At 43.7% G+C, this 15,908-nt stretch overlaps 1 long non-coding RNA gene across 1 annotated transcript in view; it reads right to left on the reverse strand.

Moving 5' to 3' along the window:
• Positions 1-15,908, reverse strand: part of LOC310847759 — a 148,333-nt gene that overhangs the window by 83,636 nt on the left and 48,789 nt on the right. The window lies entirely within an intron of this gene.

The following is a 15,908-nucleotide window of genomic DNA, read 5'->3' on the forward strand; positions in this document are numbered from 1 at the left end:
ACAGAAACTGCATTGGTTACCCTGTATGATGACCCCTCTTGGGAGAGAGACAGGGGAAATGTGTCCCTGTAAAGTCTCCTCAACCTCTCTGTGGCTTTCGATACCATTGACCATGATATCCTTCTGAAGCAGCTTTCTGAGCTAGCAGTGGGTGACACTGCTTTGTGGTGATTCCAGTCCTTCCAAAATCTGTCCTGAGAACACCTAGTCTAAGTGTCCATCCTCGTTTTCAGCTGGCTCTGATATAAACTGTTTCCATTCTACCTAGATTTAACTGGGCAGGAGCTCTGGGGAGCTAGAAAAGATCAGCTGGCTTTAGCTGCGGGGGCAGAAGTGGTAAATGGAGCATCTGGGTCCCACACCTTTTATAAGGAGTGTTGGACAGACAACTGGGCACTACGTGGCTATTTCTTGCCTAACTCATCCTGTCTCACAACACAGGAGACTGTGCAAGGGAGGTGGAAAAAGCAAGAAGCTCCATTTCTGCCTTTGTGCACAATAGTATCGAAGGTTGTCAGTGCACCAGCAATGAGGTTTAGATAGGATGCTGGAACAAATGTGGAGGCTTAGTTATGCGTCAGTGCTGGGATCCTAGTCTTATGTATGTTTCTGATTATATTTCTAGTGGGCAAAATGCATTACAGAATTTATATTGTTTATCCTTAGAACAACCCAACAAGATCAGCTGATGAATAATATGTCCTGCCCTGCCCACAGGGGTTGGCTACAGGACCTTCAAGGCCTCATTCAACACCTATCCTAACTCTGATTCTCATTTTACATATAGGAAACTGAGAAGATGGTTAATGCACACATATGCTTCAATGTATGTCTCATTACTCAATTAGCTGATTCATGTGAACACAGAACTGTTTCCATGGGGGGGAACTGCATTATGAAATTTTAATTGTGGTGATACCATATTCAAACCTGCAAGTTGCTACTTGATGCTATAGTCCATGAGTGAAAAAGATATGTGTGAGGTGCATATCTCATATCACAGACCAAAGGTGACAGCTGCCCCACTTCCCTTTCACTGTAAGTCCCACCCCCTCTTAGGATTGCTTTTGCTTTAAGGATGCCATGGAAGATTCCCCCCATAGGCTACTTTGAGGTACTACCCTAAACAACTTTCAACATATGTTATGACCCCTCCATGTGTTCATATCATGTGATGCAATCATGTGACTCCAGAACCCCATATTGGTTTAAGGGCTTGATGAGCAGGAATATGGTTTTCAGGATGGCTTGAAACCCCTCCACATGACTATCCTATCACCCCCAATGATATGAAACAGGTTTTGAGTCGTTCCCCCTCCCCAAACTAACTGTAACCCTTGAACTCCCATTTCAGTTTACATGCCCTGTGATGGAAGAGATTGTTTTTGGTTGCCATCTCTACGGTCCCATGCCATCATCCTTGATAAAATAAAATAAAATGTTTTGTGTGTTCCCCAATCCTCCATGTGGCTTCAGGGTTTCCGTGGCCCAATGAACATAGAGTTTGTTTCAGGGAATCATGTAAAAACCTAAAGAGTGTTTCAGGGTTCAGGGGCTGCACAGAAGGTCAGGGCAACCCAAAACCCATTCCTTTTTAGATAGACTGATGAGATTCATAGATGGGTCACAGTTTGCCCTGAAAACTATGATTAGGGAATCTCCTCCAAATAGCCCATGGGGTCTCCTATATGGCATCCTAAAGGCAAGAGTGATCCTAAGTGTGTGGGGGGAGGACTTCCAGTGGATAGGGACTGGGCCACCTGCCACTTTTTCTTTGCGATATAGGATATGTGTGCTATTCTTCTCTGGTGACTTAACCAATGGGACCTGGTGAATCTATGATGACTGTACAGGGATTTGAACTCAGGTCATTTGTCCAGTGCTCTCCCCCTTGGACCACACCAGCACCCTGCTCTCCTCAGACAATGGCTCATATGAAAAGAGCCTGAGCAGCTAACACTGAATCAAGATCATGAGCATTGACCTCTGTTAAGAAGCGTGGGAAACACAGCTTTCCCTGCCTTTCTGAATATTCACTCAATCTCTTTAGATCTTAGAATCATAGAGAAGAATGTTAGAGTTAGAAGGGACCCCGGGGAGGGGGTTATCTAGTCCAATGCAGGAATCCTGCCTGCAGTTGTCTCTGGGTGGGCTTGAACCATCAACCTTCTGGTTAACAGCCTGACTCACTGACTCACTGCGCAACGACTGTTACTGTCTATACGGTCACTGGCCCTGGTGTCCACCCTTGTTGCCCCGATTCCTCTGCTTCTACACTTTGGATTTTAAAGCCATGTTATGTTAAGCATCCTTTAGTGCCAATCAGGAGCTGATGTAAAAATCTTGTATTAGAGCAGCCTTAGGCACTTTAAGTTTTGCTTTTCTTCCTCTTGTCCTCAAACACAGAATGTGGTGTGTTAAGCTATGCACCCTGGCCCACTCTCACACTTCCAATCCATACACCTTACAAGGAACACAATGAGCAGAGATGAAATCAAACATTCATTTTTGTGTGATCTTCTCAGGTACAGCTATGGACCACTTCAAAACACCAATTCCCTTCCCATCATCAGTCTTCACACACACACACACACACACACACACACACACACACTGAAGAAACCCTGGAAAGCGATTTTTTGTATATGGTTGGCGAATGCTGATGATCCTCGTTGGCCAAATGTTATTTGTTGTCTTTTCAGAGCAAAGTGTTCCAACCCCACAGCAAAGCAAATGTCATTAGCAAGCGGTGTCCAACTAGGGAGTGAGTCTTTGCTTCCATTATTTCTACCTGTATGTTGAAATTTGTAGTGTCTAGTATGTGTAGATAATTATATATGCATATCTGTGCACATATACGATTGTTTCTTACGGCACTGACTGTTGCATCACCTGAAATATAATTCCTTTTGGTATAATGATCCTGTTTTGCAATGGTGTGTTCCTTTTACCACAGAAGACGCAGGGTTTGTCTTACACAACTTGGCTGGTTGCACTGGAAGGTTACTGGAAACAGTGCAAAAGTCTTTCTGGGTTTTTTCCTGATAGCTAAATGGCATTCTGTTATATAAGCTGAAGGCTTACATCATGATGCCTTTATCTTGACAGACATTCTTATGGATTATCACATGCCCAGTTTTAACATAATTGTCCATCAGTCAACATAAATGGACAAACGAGCTAAATTATGGAGGCACATTAGAGTCTATATTAAAATATGTGGTTCTTTCTGTTTCACATTTCAATTTTGAGAAATATTTAAGACTGAATCGCTACAGCATTGAGTCAGTATTGAGTTGTGTATATATTTGTGAGTGAGTGTGTGCTGAATGCCTGGGCCCCCTTCTAATTCCTGGCTCCAGCATGGATTCAATTGCTGGAATAGCCAGGACAGCCTGGTAATGGCTCGCTAAATCTTCTTCTTTGACGATCACTTGTAGCCAAGTAAGATTGTCTTCAATAAATATGGTCTTAACAGTGAGTCCGTAAGTGACCATGGAGGCCAGTTCTGGATCCACATGTCTTTTCACAGTGAGGGTTTGCCAAATGTGCCTTCCTCTTAGTCTTCCCTTTCGTCCTGAGTTCGAGTGTCTTTGAAGTTCATGACACCTTTGGTAAAGGCTGTTCTCCAATTGGAGGGCTCACAGGCCAGTGTTTCCCAATTGTCTGTGCTTATACTACATTTTTTAAGATTTGCCTCAAGAGAATCTTTAAACCTCTTTTGTTGACCACCATTGTTATGCCTTCCATTTTTAAGTTCAGAACAAAGGACAGTTGTACCTCAGTTTTTCAACGTCTTGGAAGTCAAACATTTTGGTTTTTGAATGCCAAAAACCCAGAAGTAAATGCTTTGAAAACCGAGGTACCACTGTAGTTGCTTTGGAAGATGATAATCAGGCATCTGAACATGACCAATCCAATGAAACACTGGTGATCTTTGCTTCTTCCAATATACTGACATTAGTTCATGTACTTTGCTCACTAAGTATGGGTCATTAAGGGAGCAAAGCTGGACAAATGGGTGGGCTTCTCTCCCCCAACTATCTGTTAGTTAGAAAGACAAAAGGCCAGAGTGGAAAGGCAGAGAGAGAGACAGGCCTGGTTTCTGCTGGAATCCAAGGCTGTGGTTATGGGAGAAGCAGGACCTTCTTGGGGTGTTGACGGTGTGAACTCCTCCATCACAGGCTTAGGTTGTATACTGGTATAAATAAACCACATATCACAAAGACACTACAGTCTCCGCTGTGCTGTGCCTCATTCCAAAAGGAAACATGAACCCTGCGTAAGTGCCTGGAACACATGGAATCTCGCACCACTCAGAGTTTGGGGCAGCGTGCAACTATATACCCTTGATTTGATCAGCGATACAGTACAATTTTTTCAAAATGTGATAGTCATTTACACCTCCAGTGCCCACCTACATAATCCTCTCACGGGGGACATGGGTGGTGCTGTGCTGTGGTCTAAACCACTGAGCCTCTTGGGCTTGCCAATTGGAAGGTTGGCGGTTTGAATCCCCGCGATGGAGTGAGCTCCTGTTGCTCGGTCCCAGCACCTGCCAACCTAGCAGTTTGCAAGTAGATAAATAGGTACCGCTGTGGCGGGAAGGTAAACGGCGTTTCTGTGTGCTTTGGCTTCTGTCACGGTGTTCCATTGTGCCAGAAGCGGTATAGTCATGCTGGCCACATGACCCGGAAAGCTGTCTGTGGACAAATGCCGGCTCCCTCGGCCTGAAAAGCGAGATGAGCGCCGCAACACTAGAGTCGCCTTTGACTGGGCTTAACTGTCCAGGGGTCTTTTACCTTTACCTTATCCTCACAGGGGACGGTACTATCCACTTTGGAAACCACTGCACAAACAGCAACTCATGCGTTAACACTGCACCAGAGTGGTAACACTTCAAAGTGCAGGTGGGAGAGTGGCAGGCCCAAGGCTATGTGGTATAATTAGGCAGGGGCAGAGGCAGGTCTAGATTTGAAGAAACACTGGGCAATGGCCTCTCTGATGGAGTCTCTCCTGCAGCAGTGCCCCCCCCAGCAATCTTACCCGGTGCCAGCAGCAGCAGTGGCAGGCAGCAGTGCTGAGCGACGAGGAGCCAGCAAGCCACCACCTAAATTTCCTACCATGTGCTGGAGTGGCACTACATCAAGTGAAGTCTGGCATCAAGAAGAAATGTTTAAGGTGGGCCAAGGGCAGAATTTCTGGCGCCTGGACTTGAGATCGCCAGACATAGGTGGGGGCAGCAACCGGAGGGGAGAGAATAGCATGGAGAACAACACACTTCATGCAAGATGCACTGCAAGAATCCAGAGTATTTAAAGATTTAGCTGTGTCAAGGAAGAGGCACTTACGTTGCAACGTGATCCCTAGTCAGAGTTGTCATTGTGCAATTTTGCTATGCAATGTTTGCAAGTCTTAGAAATCCCATTATTGGAATGGGCAGGGCAAGCCTTCACCACCCAGGTGAAATCACCACGCTCATCATTTTTGTGTACACTCAGCCCAGCAGAATGTTCCTAGTTTGCATTCTCCTCCTCCTTTTTGTTTTGGTCCTCTGAGAATCTTAAGAAGCCATAAGAATTCTCCCTGTCCTTTTGTGTTCGAACATGCCTTCCACTATATATCAAAGCTCACCTAGACCACACAGATAACAAATCAATAGTATCTCTTCTTCAGGACACTCCTTAACATCAGATCCTGAATGTACTGGTTGCAAAATAAACCAATAACCAAGAAATTTAAAACGCATCACATTGTTGAAGCAGAGCAAGGAGTCATTCTGGATTTAGATTCCTACACTACTTGAATGCCATCTCACTGTCTTGTTCTTCATTCCATCAGCGAACCAAGCCAAAGATTTGTCTGCTAAAGGAATAACTGTGACCTCTCGTGAGTGGGCAAACAAACCACAAAGGTTTGTATGTCATCCGAACACAGGACCATGGTTTGTTTTGTCCTAACAAACTACAATCACTAGCCAGCTTTAGTCCGATGTTTGTTGTCAGCTTAGTGATAATTTCTACTTATTTGTTTCATTGACAATTTTTAAGCAGTTTGATCAAAACATCCCTAAGTGGTGATTTTTATGATATACAAAAGATATATATGAAACAATTATCAGTAATATACAAATAAAAGCTTTTTCTAAAAAGGATACATAACTAGCTTATATGTCCTGATAAGCTTGCTGTTCTGGACCTCTTGATAAGCACTGCAGAGGACATAATAAGTAAGGGGAACTAATTCCTCTCTGCCGCTGCAATCACTGAGTCTTTTGTGTGCCTCTGCTTATCAACCTCATTAGTGAAGCACTAAACAGTGACTTCATCAGGGATCTAGAATAAATGGTACCAGGAGTCCCCAAGACATATCCCAGGAAACAAACTAGTGCAGAAGAACAGATAAGGCTCCAGCTGCCATACAAGCTGAAGTGAGGGTAACAGTGACAGACAGCTCAGTAAGAGTCCTCAGCAGACTTCCTTTAGGAAACTATATTGCATGCAGAAGAACAGGTATGCATGCTTGGGATGACCTCACAAAAGGCTTTGTTTTATAGTAGCTAAAGGTTATGCCAGGGATTAAGAAACAGCCAATTTACCTTTTTTTCCAGCACTTGGATTCCTGCTGAACAAAACAGGTGCACATGTTATATTTCTGCACTATTTAGCACCTTTAAAGTTATTGTTTATGTCTATTAATTGAAAATCTGGAAGAAGAAAAATACAAAACACATTTCTTAAAGTGTTCCAGGTTATTACAAACAATTGTTTATATTGAACAACTTTCGATAATTATTTTCCAGCAATGAGTAGCAGCCCAGTCTATAATGTGCATTGAACCAAAGTATTTGTAGCGAGATTTGCTTAGATCCATTGATTTCAGTGATATTAAACTGGTTTCTGTCCTTTATTATATCTGAATTACAATGTTCTTTTTTTTTAAAATTCTTTTTATTGCTTCATTCCATAAAGGAAATAGAGACTAAAACACAGATAAACAAAAAAGAATATTACACAGACAAATAACAATAAAAAATAATAAAAAGGAAAAGAAAAAGAAAAAAGAAGATACACAAAATTATAATTTTCACATCAGCAAAGTTACCTAATCTTCCCTTTCGAGGCTTCCTTTAGCTTGTCCGAAAATCATTCGAAGTAATAATTTGGGTTACACATTTCTTAGCATATATTGTCATTGTACCTTTCTCTATCTCCTATTTTCTTTACACAATAACTCCTAGTCTATCACAGTGCATCTCTGAATCCCTTTAGCGTTGTTTTTCCCTCACTGATAGATTCCAGTTAGTCTACGTACTTTCCCCAATCCTTGATGAACTTTTGGTCTCTTATATACCTAACTTTTCCTGTAAGTTTATCCAATTCCGCGTAGTCTAGCAGCTTTGATCTCCACTCCTCCACCGTTGGTGTTTCCTGCTGTTTCCACATCTGGGCTAACACTACCCTTGCAGCTGTGACTGCATAGTATACTAATTTACAGTCTTCTTTTTTTATCTCGTGGCCTAGTATCCCTAATAGGAAAATTTCTGATTTCTTTGTGAACGTATATTTTAGGATCTTCTTTAGTTCAATGTAGATTTTTTCCCAAAACTGTTTTACTTTTCCACACTCCCACCACATGTGGTAAAAGGAGCCCTCTTTGTCCTTGCATTTCCAACACTTATTGTCCACCTTATACATTTTCGATAGTTTCATAGGTGTTAAGTACCACCTATAGAACATCTTCATGACATTTTCCTTTATCATTATACACGCCGTAAAATTTAATCCATCCTTCCAAAGTTTTTCCCAGTCCTCAAATAGTATACTATGTCCTACATCCTTTGCCCAGTGGATCATCACGGATTTGACTTCCTCGTCTCCCAAGTTCCAATCTAACAGTATTCTATACATTTTAGATATAATTTTCTCTTCATTATTTATAATCTCCGTCTGATATTTGGACTCTTTCTCTGCATAGCCTCTTTCTTTAATATCTTTTCTGAACATCTGACTCACCTGAAGATGGTGTAGCCAATCATAAACATGGTCCTTCACTTGTTCGTATGGTCTAACCTTCCATTTCCCATTCATTAGTTTTGCAAGGCAAAATGAATTAACCGCAGCGCCTGCACTGCAAACGGAAAGCATACTGTCATCAAGAGGAAGTGTTCAAAACAGATGCCCAACTTCCTCTCTTCTCCCACTTTTGTCATCTGCTCAATGTAGCTGCATCTTATTATTATGGGGTTATTATGAGGCTTGGGATTGCTACCGTGGTGGGGCGAGGGAGGTATGGCGGTGGGGGCAGATGTTATAAGCGAAGGAGATCGAGATACGGATATGCTCGTACCCCTTCCAATCTGCGCCCCATCCCGAGAGACGAGGGTAGGGTGAGCAAGGATTACTCACCTCCTTCACTGGTGTTGTGCAATGCCAGGTCTATAGGCAACAAAACCGCCACCCTGCGAGATTTCTTTACCTCGCAGGGGGTTGACCTGGCTTGTGTGACGGAGACCTGGGTGCGCGAAGGGGTAACTGTTACCTTACGAGAGATGGCGCCCCCGGGTTTCTCCGTCCTCCACCAGTCACGGACTGTGGGCCGGGGGGGAGGGGTGGCATTATTAATCCGGGAAGATTGTTCTTTCAGGGCTCTACCATCGCCATCGATCCCCGGCATTGAATGTGTTGGCCTAGTGTGGGGCTCCGAGGAGAGCTTGGCTGTCTGGCTGGTGTACCGGCCACCTAGCGCACCAGCAGCCACCCTGTCAAGCCTGCTGGAGGCGGTGGCCGGCTGGGCCTTGGAGTTCCCTAACCTATTGGTATTGGGAGACTTCAACTTCCATGCTGATGCCACTCCCTCCTCACAGGCTCTGGACCTGGTGTCTTCCATGGCGACACTAGGGCTCTCCCAGTTTGTTCCGGGCCCCACACATCAAGCAGGCCACACGCTGGATTTGATCTTTGGCGCTGGTATAGATGTGATTATGTCTCCTTCGATGAAGGTGCCATGGTCTGATCACTACGCCCTGAAAGCCAGGATTGACTTTCCACCCCCACCCTGCTTAGGTGGTGAGCCGATTTGGGCTCGCCCGCAGAGGCTGATGGACCCTGATAGATTCCGTCAAGCCTTGCGGGACCTTGCTCCCCCTGGCGACTCATTGACTGAGCTTGTTGAGGGCTGGAATACCCAGCTCCTGGCAGCCATCGATGAGATCGCACCTAAGCGCCCTCTGCGACCCCGCAGAAACCGGGCTCCCTGGTTTACCGAGGAGCTTCGGAAAATGAAGCGGGACCTCAGACGGCTAGAGCGAGTATGGCGGGGGGCCCGTGACGGAGCCTCAAGAACATCTTATAGGGCTTTTATGAAAACCTATGAGATGGCAGTGAAGGCCGCTAAGAAGTCCTACTTCTCGGCCTCCATTGCATCCGCTAGCTCTCGCCCGGTGCAATTATTTAGTATAATTCGGTCTTTAACGTCCCTTGAAGGACAGCCAAATTTAAATAATAATTTGAGACACAGCTGTGAGGCATTTGCGAGCTTTTTTGCGGAGAAGGTCCTGTTGCTCCGCCATGACCTCCCTGCCAATTTGGATACAATAAAGGAACTGGAGGCCCCTTGACTGTCCTCGGGTCCAGTATTGGACCACTTTGACCGGATATCTCCAGCCGATGTGGACAGACTCCTCCGAGCTGGAAAGCCCACCACCTGTCCTCTTGACCCGTGCCCGTCATGGCTGATTAGAGCGTGTCCAGACGAGGTGCGGGCCCCCCTGGGGGATATCATCAATTTGTCCCTTGGCACTGGGATATTCCCAGGGGAACTGAAGGAGGCAGTGGTGCGTCCGCTCTTAAAGAAAACATCATTAGATCCCTTAGATCTATCCAATTACCGCCCACTCTCGAATCTTCCATTCCTGGGTAAGGTGATTGAGAGAGCGGTTGCTGAACAGCTTGGTAGGTTTCTGGATGAAACATCTGCTCTGGATCCATTCCAGTCCGGCTTCCGCGCTGGCCATGGGACCGAGACGGCTTTGGTCGCCCTAACAGATGATCTCCGCAGGCAGCTGGATCGAGGCGGGTCGGGGCTGCTGATTCTTCTAGATCTGTCAGCAGCCTTCGACATGGTCGATCACGAACTCCTGGACCACCGCCTTGCCGACGTGGGGATCCAGGGCACAGTCCTTCAATGGCTGCGCTCGTTTCTCTCTGGTCGGGGACAGAGGGTGGTGCTTGGGGGGGAATTGTCATCGCACCACTCCTTGGTGTGTGGAGTGCCTCAGGGTGCGATTCTCTCCCCAATGCTTTTTATTTATTTTTTTAAATAAATATTTATTAAAGTTTTTTGATACAAATACCCAAATAATAAACAATGTTGCTTATATCAAAACGTGGTTTCATCACTTCTTTGGACTCCCTCACGTCTCCCGCTCCCACTTACATCGTTAAAAAGTTTTTCCAAGCAAATTATCAACTTGTTTACAATCTTGTATCCACTCATTTAAATACAATCTAGTAATTCTCCAAAAGGTTTGTGTTTTCTTTAACCTCACTTATAATCAAATTCAGATCTAGTTTAGTGGTGGCCAATTATTTATAATCTAGCATCCTTCTTAACATTCAAACAAATTACAATGTTTTTGTAAGTACATCTTAAATTTCTTCCAGTCTTCCTCAATCCTCTCTTCTCCCAGGTCTCGGATTCTGCCAGTCATCTCGGCCAATTGCATATAGTCCATCAGCTGCATCTGCCACTCTTCCAATGTGGGTAGATCTTGCGTTTTCCAGTTCTTGGCTCCCCAATGCTTTTTAACATCTTTATGTGCCCCCTCGCCCAGCTTGCCCGGAGTTTTGGGCTGGGCTGCCATCAGTATGCTGATGACACCCAACTCTATCTGTTGATGGATGGCCATCCTGACTCGGCCCCAGACACACTGGCGAGATGTCTGGAAGCTGTGGGTGGATGGTTACGTGGGAGCCGGTTGAAGTTAAATCCTTCGAAGACAGAGGTCCTCTGGCTGGGCCGGGACGATATGGGATTGAGGGGGCAACTCCCATCTCTTGCGGGGGTGCAATTGGTGCCAGCACCGTCCGTTAAGAGTTTGGGTGTAATCTTCGATACCTCCCTCTCTATGGAGGCGCAGATTACAGCTATAACAAAGGCGGCATTTTTTCATCTCCGCCAAGCTAAGCAGTTGGCCCCTTATCTCTCTCGCCCTGACCTAGCCACTGTGATCCATGCGACGGTCACCTCCAGACTGGATTATTGTAACTCGCTCTACGTGGGGCTGCCCTTGAGACTGACCCAGAAACTCCAGCGGGTGCAGAATGCCGCGACGAGACTCCTTATGGGGTCTTCACTGCGAGATCACATTCACCCAGTACTATACCAGCTGCACTGGCTCCCGGTGGAGTACAGGATCAGGTTTAAGGTGCTGGTTTTAACCTTTAAAGCCCTATACGGCCTAGGACCCTCGTACCTACGGGACCGCCTCTCCTGGTATGCCCCACAGAGAAACCTACGGTCTGCAAATAATAACATCCTCAAGGTCCCAGGCCTCAGAGAGGTTAGGCTGGCCTCAACTAGAGCCAGGGCCTTCTCGGCTGCGGCTCCAATCTGGTGGAACGCTCTGTCACAAGAGACTAGGGCCCTGCGGGACCTGACATCTTTCCGCAGGGCCTGCAAGACAGAGTTGTTCCACCAGGCCTTTGGTCAGGGCGCAGCCTGACTCCCTCCTCTGGCAACCTGCACAGAATATTGCTTAATTGGTTGCCATTAATTTGATTTTAATTAATTTTTATAATGAATATTTTGAATGTGTGATTATTTGGTTGTTTGATTATTTGATTATTGTTAGCCGCCCTGAGCCCGGCTTCGGCTGGGGAGGGCGGGATATAAATAAAATTTATTATTATTATTATTATTATCTCTGAAACTGAGCCATTCTGGGCCTCACCATGACTTCAATAGGTGTGTTCAGGGCAAGATTTAGGTTTGATGAGGCTGTAAGCTACTGAAGGTAATGGGGCCCTTTATATGTCCAGCTGTCCTTTGTCAACAACAAATTGTATTGGTTTTTGTGTGTTGAATATATGCTATATGGTAATTTATGGACCTAATAGGTATCTAAAGCAACTTGTACATGTTGCCATGCAACCAGTCCATGCAGAATGTAGGCACCCTATATATAGAAATGAGCAAGCCAGTGATATTTTAGGGAGCAGCCTAGCAGGCAGGGCCCATTACTTACATCATACACAACACAAAACACGGTTGCTGTATGTACGTTTTATTTTATTTGTTTTTTATCTTATATTTTGGAAATGTACATCCAATTTTTTCCTTTAATTTTTTGGGGGCCCCCCATGAGATTGGGATCCTAAGCTATAGCTTTTTTTAGCTTATATGTAAATCCAGCACTCGGTGTGTTCCGAGGAATCCAGGGACACTGCATGAAGCTCTTTGGAATAGAGATATAAATCCAACAATTGATAAATAAAACATTGTTTTAAATTAAACTATAATGATTGACGGAATTGTTATCTTATACCAAAGCTTCTACAAGAAGAATTGTTTAGAAACACCCAATGTAATCAAATGCAACGATGAACTAAATACAGCATAACAGAGCCCTTGTTAGCAAACCAAAACTAACTAAAAGAGCTGCAAGGTCTTCACCTCTAAAAGCACAATCATAATCGCCATCAAGTGGATCGAAAGCATAAAATGCGGAATTAGTTGGCAACCAATGTTAACAATTCCTAGAACAGTCATTCCATCTAGTAGCGCAACATATTATAATATTTCGTGGTTTTTATAAAGTGTGCAAGGAAGTCAAGGAGGAGACAAAAACATTAACAAAGTGGGTTCCTCCACTGTTCAAGGCAATATGCCTCTGAGAATATGAATTGCTGGGAATTGCATAAGGTGGGAGTGCTGTCTGTGCTTCAGGGCTTCTTCTATATATCTGGTTAGTCACTCTGAGAGTGGGATGCTAGACTGGATGTGCCATTGGCCTGGTTCAGCAGTCCTCTTCTTATACTCTTGTATTCCAATAGGGGATTTGTGTTTGTGTGTGCCATTGTGGAATATCTGACCCAAATCTGTTTTCAGGGCAGACAACCACTAGCTTGCTACACTCAGGTGCAGTGGAAGATATTGTCCTGTCACCCATCACGCAATGGGATTCATTCTTATTCACTTAAAAGGAATAAGGAAAAAGGGAAATCAGTACAATGTTTTTTTGGATATGAGAACCATCTGATTCATTTTATGTTATTTTCTGAAAGGCAATCACTCTACAGTGTAGGTTTAGCACAGGTACCTGAACTACGCATAGCTATCAATCCACATTTATATCTGACTAAGTTATACTCAGAGTAGATCCATTAAAATCATTGGATTTAAGGACTCCCTTTATCTTACTAAACTTAAGCAATGTAAAAATCCTAACGGAGAACCAATCATTAGCCAGTGCAAAAGATTAGTTGAGGCTGGATAGCTCAGTCGGTAGAGCATGAGCCTCTTAATCTCAGGGTTTTGGGTTCGAGCCCCACAATGGGTGAAAGATTCCTGCATTGCATTGCAGGGGGTTGGACTAGATGGGCCCTGAGGTCCCTTCCAACTATACATTTCTATGATTCTAAATGTAATCAATGGATGTACGAAACAGATCCCCAGTTAAATGCAGTCAATGAACATATGCCAGTTTACACCAGCAAAGACATTGTGAGACAAGTGTAGGATCTTAAAAAAAAAAAGTTTATATGTTGAATACAAGTGAAAAATGTTTGGTTGAAATAATTAATTTCCGTGAGATCACTTCAGCTAATGCAGGAGGAATAGTAGCAAGAGAAATGTCATGCAACAACATCATGTCAGCACAACTCATTAAAGATCCGGACTGCATTGCCAACATGCTTTGTTCAGAGTAATTGGAAGCCAGGTCAATGCCCAGGCAGCGCAGTTTCTGCAAGAGTGGTATGCACTAGAGAACTTTAAATGAGCACCAGGTGGCATTAATCTGAAAGCACCAATACTGTCTGCATATGGGAAAATATACATGTGTAACTCCTGCACTCCTTTGGGAGGAAGGGCAGAATCGAAATTGAATAAATAAATAATAAGAAATATAAATTCATAAAAATATACTGATGTTTTAAAAAGTGCTTCCCATAATCAGGCTCTGCTTATATTTATTTACAGTTTTCACCAACATGCATTTCAGTTGTGGACTTTGAGGGGACTTATTCAAGCAAATAGTATTGTGAGGGGTTTTTTTAATCATTATTATTTCACAGAAATCCATAATGACCATGAAAAACAGCACATTGTGAAGTACAAAAGCCCAACACAGAAGAAACCATTCGTAAACCAGCAACCATCCAGAGCTTGGTAACAAATATATGCAAAGAATATATTTAATAGCCTGAGAAAGTACCTGAGAACACCGTGCCTCTGAACAAGACCTTTCAAAGGATGTCATGCCCCAAGAGAACCAGGACTTCTTCTCAGTCTCTCGCCTACATGTGGTTTATCAGCCTCTCTTTTGGTGATTCTCCATTGAACAGGAGCAAAAGAGAAACACATTCTTATTCAAGTCATGGAGCCTGCTTGGCATTGTTCCAATGCTAGGGATTCCTCAAGGATATGAGTAATAGTATGATTGCAGAGCAGGCTTGGCAACTAACAGAGCAAAATAATTCTAACCAGGCCCCTTTGTATGCTGGGACGCAATAGGACTTGCCATGTTTAGAAAGAGAAATTTAAGCTTAACACGTACAGATTGCTTTAGCAAGCAGGCACCTTTAAAGTGCCACACGTCACCAGTGAGTTTAAAATAACTGCCTGCCTTCATCCTTTTATTAAAAGTGGTACCCTTGCCTTTTGCTCTGCACAAAGCTTTCCACAGCAGCCTATAACAGACTCAGGCTACGCCCATTGGATGGCATTCTAGTGCAATCCTAAGAATTTGTTATCAGAAGTAAGCCGTCTAAAACTCTATGGGACTTACTCACAGATAAGTGTGCATAGGATTGCAGCCTTAAAGTCCCAAAAATCATTTAAAGCAAATGCTCTACAATTTATTTATTTATTTATTAAGTTTGGGGGGCCTTGTAGGAGATTTTAGACTCAGAAAAAGTAGTAATCACCAAATGGGTACTTTCAATAGATTTTAATGCTTTTTGAATTTTCTTTTGGTCATGTAAAAACCAAACAGATAACGGAACGGAGCATTTTAAGCCACAGGGGCTGAAATCTATAAGCATGGTAGTGCAGTAAAATAAAACAACAGGTTCTATATTAGGAAATCAGAATCACATGGCACTAAATCATAAAAGGAAAGTAGGCATGTAGAAATATGGTAAGGAAAGTTGGCTTAAAAAGAACAAGGCTCATCCTTTCAAAGGATTTCATGGAACAGGAAACAGATTCCATGGAATAGGAAGCAGCCATTTGGATACGGTTACCTAGATTTTCAGGACAGATGAGCAGGATCAAACACATTTACTGGGTACCCCATAAGGGAAAAGGAACAGTTTTTTTCTTTTAACAATATCAATACTGATCTGCACCTGCAAATCTGAACGTCCCGGGAACTAGAGCTGCGACCTTTTATCAGGTGAAACCTCAATGATTGGAAAAATTGGCAAAATCCCTGTAGGGATCTCAATGCTTTAGAAGCAGAGCTTATTAAAAAACCAATCATAGAATCTTATGTTAATAAGAGGTCTCTATTTCCTATGCAAATAAGGGTAATTTGAACAGAGCACTCTTAAAGTGTTTAACTACTAGGCAGAACTAAGGGTGGGGGGGGACACATAATGGCTACTTGAAAGCCCATGAGTTAATCTGACAGAAATTAGGGCATTATTCCAGATCATTGATGTGTTGATGGGCAACAACCAACT

Source organism: Podarcis gaigeae (assembly GCF_964106915.1).
Source record: "Podarcis gaigeae genome assembly, chromosome: 1".
Lineage (NCBI taxonomy): Eukaryota > Metazoa > Chordata > Lepidosauria > Squamata > Lacertidae > Podarcis > Podarcis gaigeae.